Source organism: Capsicum annuum, chromosome 9, assembly GCF_002878395.1.
Source record: "Capsicum annuum cultivar UCD-10X-F1 chromosome 9, UCD10Xv1.1, whole genome shotgun sequence".
NCBI lineage: Eukaryota > Viridiplantae > Streptophyta > Magnoliopsida > Solanales > Solanaceae > Capsicum > Capsicum annuum.
Genome location: NC_061119.1, coordinates 60,451,569 through 60,458,308, shown reverse-complemented (window position 1 = coordinate 60,458,308; position 6,740 = coordinate 60,451,569).

Below are 6,740 nucleotides of genomic sequence, written 5' to 3'. Positions count from 1 at the left end.
CACAATAGTAATCCCAAAATAACGATGATAGTCTCTTCAACGTAATTGCTTGTTCAACTCAAGAAACTAGAGAGAGAAAATATCAAAATACGTGTCTCCAAAAGATGTTCGAACTCTCAAGAAAACCCTAAAAAAAACTTTAAATAGTTCAGCCTAAATAAGGAAACAAAATCACAGAGTTTAATAATCCCTCGAATTAGGTGACAACATTCATGACAACCTATCAGGAGGCTGACGACTTATCACAAATTCTATCAGCTCCTCTTTGCTTTTGATACTCGCTGATTTAGGCTGACAAAAAACTATGACGTCCTATCAACTTCTTGACGACTTATCACGAATGTCGTCAAGTCTTTACCTCAGCTCTCATGTTCTACCTTAGGATGACGACAATTTTGATGACCTATCAGCTCCTTGATGGCTTATCACAAAATGTCATCACAACTCTCAACTCAGGTGCATTCTCTGTCTGAGGCTAATGAAGAAGCTGATAGCTTATCACAGGACTGACGACTTATCAGAAATGCTGTCAGCCACACTTCTCTTTGAATTACTTCAGATTTCAACTTCTTTGCTTCCATCCTTGTTAGTTCTCTTGCATCATAGATTTTACTACAAAATCAAACAAAAAACAATAAAAGACGACAAAAGTTGCTTAAGAATTTTGAAATTATTCTTAGTTAAAAGCCTCAAATGTGTTAGCATTAGCTCACACATCAACACCCTCAACTTAAAATAATTGCTTGTCCTCAAGCAACTTAACACAACTAAGAGAATACAAAGTACATTTGGCAGTCAATCATCCATATCATCTCAAAAAACTTTCACCCTTTCCAAGGTCAGTCAATTCAAGAACAATAAAGAATGCCAATGCAACACACAAAAATCAATATACAACATTAATTCAGTTACATTAACCATGCATATACCAGTATTACACTCTACAAATAAGTTAGAAACTAGCAACATATCTGGTTTGCCCTTACAGCAAAGAAATCCCCCTTATCTCATATTACTAATCCTATACGGAACCAAAGGGACAATCAAAACACTCACTCTCAGATTGAAGTTCAAACTAATGTATGCTAAGTACCATAGGCTTACCCTTATTTTCATTACCCAGATCTTCAGACAGGTCAGCTAGGATCACTATAGGTCTTCTCTTAGGCTTGTGATGTAGGTTAGGGATGGTATGGTATGATACTTTCTGGTATTTAAAGTGAGTAAGCCTCCTTGATATTACAGTAGGTTTTTATGGTTTCACTCATTAGCCTTTTTCACTCTTCTGTTTTATTGATCACACTTATTTAGGCTGGATGTAGTGTTTTCCACAATCACTTATTCTTTTTCACAATTTTTTTCTTTTTATTGATCTTTTCCTCTGCACCCAGATTTTTTATTATTTTCTTTTATGCTACATTTCTATATACTCATTCTATATCACACACCTCTATGATAGCCACCCTCAACTTAGGACATTTACCTAAGTCAAGGTGCACAGTGTCTACGGAGGACCAAGGCCAAAACAGGTTCATTATGATCTAAATGGGAAGGTGACAGGTGTCATAAAAAGAAATAGGCTAATCAGGCTCAAAACAGGGATATTGTGCACATAGGGAAGGTCATTTAGGCTAAAGTGAGCTCATATCAAAACGGCTTATAATCCTTTCCTAACCCCTATCTTTCAACCTAGGTAAGGCTAACCGGGTAAGTTTTGGCTTCAGGATACAGAAGGAACTAAGTAACATCTCACACACACTTGGCACATAGGTATATTGCAATCTACTACTCATTCAGTTTGTGCAACTATTTAGCAACGATTATTATGTTACTATAACTAATGCCATACAAAGATGCACAGTGGTCACACTTAAATGTAAATCACATAGTTAAAGAAGTAGACCACTTGAAGAGGTGTACAAAAATAACAAAACAATTCAACTACCTCTAGTAGAAGTATTTCTCCTAGTCGGATATAAAATTTTACAACAACAATTTACCCTACACCCTCAACTTAAAATCAAAGAAAATCTAAACTTAGGATTAGAGTATACCTGGGATAGATCAATCTCGGGGGTCATGGATTGCTGACCCTGCTGCACATTCTTAGCTGCCCTATCTCTATCAGGAGCCTTGCTCTGTTCTGGTGCAGCAGGTCTATCAGTCTCTGAAGGCCTACTAGTAGAGGCCCCTATGGCTATTTCTTGGATGGCTGCCTCCCATCTCTCATTGTCCACTAAGGACTCAATCCTCACTTTTTTTTATCTCCTCCTTTTCAGACTTCTTTCTTGCCCTCTTTTCTTCTTTTCTTTCTTCATGTCTATAGGGACTCTCTTTCTTACCTTTGCCTTTATTCTCACCTTTTTTATTGTTTTTCTTCACTGGATCCTCTGTGAGATCAAGCATTGAGATTTCTCCCTCAGACTCCTCAACTACCAGATTTGCAGACACTATAAAGTGTTGTTGTTGTAGCTTCCCAACCTCCGTCTTTACTTTGTCTAGGTTTGATCTAAATAATTCCATCTCTGGAGTTGACCTCTCTTTCGACTGTGCGTTGAAGCGGTTCTCCAATTCATCAATTCAACCCGGTAGAGCCTTGTAGGGCTTGAGTGCATCCTTAACTCTCTTGTCCACTGCAGTAGGAAATTTCTTGGCAAAGAGTTTAAGCTGATCCTCGCACCACTTGGACTGCTTTGGTACTCTTCTAAAATTCATAGGGTTGAAGGCAAATTCTGTTGTAGGCACCGTAGCTGAAGGGTTTGTCTCAGTTCCAAACACTGAAACTGCTCGTGCTGAAGATATTGGTGGTGCAGCCTCGAAATCCTATACTTCTACATTAGGCACTGAGCTGGTACCTGTAACTGGTGGATTAGCTAGAATCTCTGCACCCCTTTCAAGCATTAGCCTCGACTGATTTTCCTCATTTTGGATAGGATTATGGGTCTTCTTAGCAAGGAGTTTTTCTTCTAACTGTACAATCTTGGGCATATTGGTTGCCTTACACAACCTTGTAATCAAATAAGGGAAGGGATATACTGTATCGGACCTTGAGACCTAAATTTTTATCTCTTCAGTGATGATCTCTCCAAAGTTCAATTTATGGTTAGCGACAAAACTTACGACTAGTATTGCTCTGTCATCCCTGGGGATATTATCTCCATCTGTGGGCATCAACTAGGTACTTACAATACCCCACCAAAATCTTGCCTCTAAATTTAGGGAGGCCTTAAAGATTTTTTCACTTGGGCTAGTCAGCCATTCCGGTTCTCCATCAGCTATGAGCGTGGCTAACCAAGACCTTTGATTTTCCTGATGCTTCAATCGGGCTTAGAAAGTAGGTGAAGTGGCTTGAGGAGTGAAGTTTGGGCCATAAAGGAACCTGTTGATTGTTGCTTTAGAAATATCCACCATTACACCCCGTACTGGGAGTTTATCCAACAAAGGTTGGTCAGCTTCTTTCTCCCCTTCTCTACATATGTTTTCCAAGTGAGCTTGGTAGTTTTCATAGAACTCCCTAACTAGTGTAGGTTAAAATAAGTTTCCCCTCTTGTCGTCCATCCTAAATTGTAATCTTAAATTGTAATCGCAAAATTTCTGCTCCATCTCAGGGTATCTACTCAACCCTTTAATGATGATTCTCTTCTCTTCGAATATTGGCCTCTTAATAGCCCTTCTGTTAGTTCTGCAAAGCCCATCAAGGAAAATTTTCTGAGCTTTGGGAATCTTCCACCTAGTGCCGTCTCAGACTTCAAGATTCTTGCATTTGACCATAGTTCCCCTAATCGAAGATTCTTCCTCATTTTGTGGATCGGCAGAAGGGGATGGTCCCGTGGATTTAGGTTGCCCAGACTCATGCTCCCCAGAGTCAGGATGATCTGAATTATGCTCTTCAGATTTAGAATGTTTAGAATCTTGTTGCTCAGAGGTCGTCTGCTCAGAAGCTGTATGTTCAGATGTTGTTGGCTCAGTGTCACTCTCTTCACTCTCCTCCACTTCAACTGGTGGAGGTGGTGAAGGCTTTTTAGGGCTTTTCTTTTTCTTTTGCTGCCTGAGTAGAGGCTCTTCCTCTTCATAATCAGACTCTTCATTGAAGAGTCTCTGAGGTACACTTCCCTTGGTCACTTTCTTTGTAGATTTTTAGTTCTTTCCTTTAGGTGCCATTTCACAACCTATAGCAAGAGAAAAACCATTAGTCGACCCTCAATAGTATATACAAAAACCCATCAATCATTTTAAGTTTCACACCCCTTGAAGGGGCTTATTCATGCTTCAGATCTTAGGTGTGATGCCATTTTTGATAAGCCATCACAAATGTGATAGCTTATCACAAATATCATCAGCTCTCAATAGAACCCACAAAATTTTATCAACTTCTGACGACATTTCTGATAAGCCATCACAGTTGTGAGAACTTATCATGAATATCGTCAGCTCTAAACAGAACCCACAATATTTTTAGCAACCTTTGACGACATTTATGGTAAGCCATCACAGTTGTGATAACTTATCATTAATGTCGTCAGCTCAGGATACAATTCTAACTCGACTTTAACTTGCTTTTTAATCCGCTTTCTCCCTAAAACCCAATTGGTTCTCGTTTTTGAGTTGAGCTTGTAAGTCCCAAGCTTGCACAGCAGACCCCAGTTCCTAATTTTCAGCCATTTGCAAGATAACTTGATTCAATCTTCTTAGGAACTTGGGTTCACCTCAGTTTATCACTAACCAATTGAAAAGAAGGGATAGGTTTCGAGCATACCTGGTGGGTACCTTCACTACGAGCAAGAGGAAGTAAAGAAATATTCTCGATTTTGATTGCAAACCCACACACACAAGGAAGCTTTCTTTGGTTTTAGTTGGAAACACTTTTAAAAATAAAGGGAAGAAAATAAACTAAGTATGGAAAGAAAATAAAACTTTAAGTAAAATAGAGGAAATAAGCGGGAAGGTGGAAAGACAGTGTCTAGGGCAGGTTCAAATTTTTTTACCTGGGCCCAGACTTTCAGCTAATTTTGGTATTTTTTTGTGATGACATTTCTGATAAGCCGTCATAAATGTGATAGCTTATCAAAAATGTCATCATCCTTGATAGACCCTACCTCAGAGATGATGTCTCTGACGATAAATCTGATGGCTTATCATAATTGTGATAGCCCATCAAAAAATGTCGTCAAGAGCACTTGGCTGAATACATCGATTCCACCTTCTTTGCACTAGAACCTAACTGCAAAAATAAATAATTTTCTGGAACATAAAAATTTTGGGTTGCCTCCCAATAGCGCCTGATTTAATATTGTGGCTTGACTTGGTTATCTTGACTACTCAGACTTCGCCAAGACATCCTGCTGATACCTTTTTACCATCTTCATAGTATATGTCCACGATATAGAAAACACTCATCTCTTTTTGCTGTGTCATATATGAGTGTATTTTTAATCGTGCTTCTTTATCATTTAGCTAGAACTTTCGCTCATTTAGCTCTATATCTCCGATCACTCTTTCAGTAGCAAAGAATGGTTTGCCCAAGATGATGGGTACTTTAAAATCTATCTCACAGTCTAGGACTACAAAATCAACAGGCAGAATAAAGTAGGCCACCTTTACCAATACATCATGTAATATGCCTACTGGCCGCTTTACAGACCTATCTACATCACCAATCACATGTTCGTCGGGGTAGGATCCTCCAAACCCAGTTTGTTGTACACCGCAAGTGGCATTAGGTTTATACTGGCTCCCAAATCACATAAAACTTTTGTGAAATTTAGGGACCCAATAGTGCACGGGATGGTAAACGCTCTCGGGTCTGCCTTTTTCTGCACTAAAGACCTTATAGAGATAGTGCCACAATGAAGAAGATTGTCTTCTGGCTCATGTATGACCTTTAGTTTCTTCGTGACAAGGTATTTCATAAACTTCGCGTATCCTGGCATTTGCTCAAGTGCCTCAACCAAAGGCACATTTATTGTTAATTGCTTGAGCATTTCCAAGAATTTGCTGAATTTTGCATCGTCAGTTTTTTTGTTCAACCGCTGAGAAAAGGGAGGTGGTGGTCTTGGGATAGTTTTCAACACTACATCCTTTTCCTTTTCTTTCTATTTTTGTAGAGCATCATCAAACTTATGCAGCTTCTCAGACCCCACTGGACCTTCTTCTTCTAGTTCATCATCAACTACCTCATCAACTACATGTTTTCCCATAGAAGGGCCAGGTAATATCTTACCACTTCTAATGTTCTGTGGATTTTAGACCATATCACTTGGTCATGTTCTGCTCTTCCTATGATTGAATGCTACAATGAGTTAGCTCATTTGTTGCTCTAACTGTTTGATTGTGGTGGAGTGCGAGTTTACCAACCGACTAATAGATGATAGATTAGTCTTCATGGTAGTCACACCTGAGTTGGTATCTTACACTTCCTTCAACAACTTATCCATCATGTTTTTCATGGACATCATTTTAGAACTTGTTGTAGCCGCCTCATGATTCCTAAGAGGGACATAGAGCCCGCTCCTATCATTGTTATTCCTCTAATTTCCCTACTCCCTATCCTTATAACCAGGTTTATCATAATAATTTCGACCTTGATTCCCTTGTCCATTGCCTTGGAAACCCCCCTGATTATTAACATAGTTCACCTCTTCTTCTGTATCAGCATGAACTCTATCTTGAGATCCCACAGCTTTCATCTTCTCAGTCTTGCCTGATAGCAAGTGCTTGGTTAGCAAGTCCATCTGCATTTT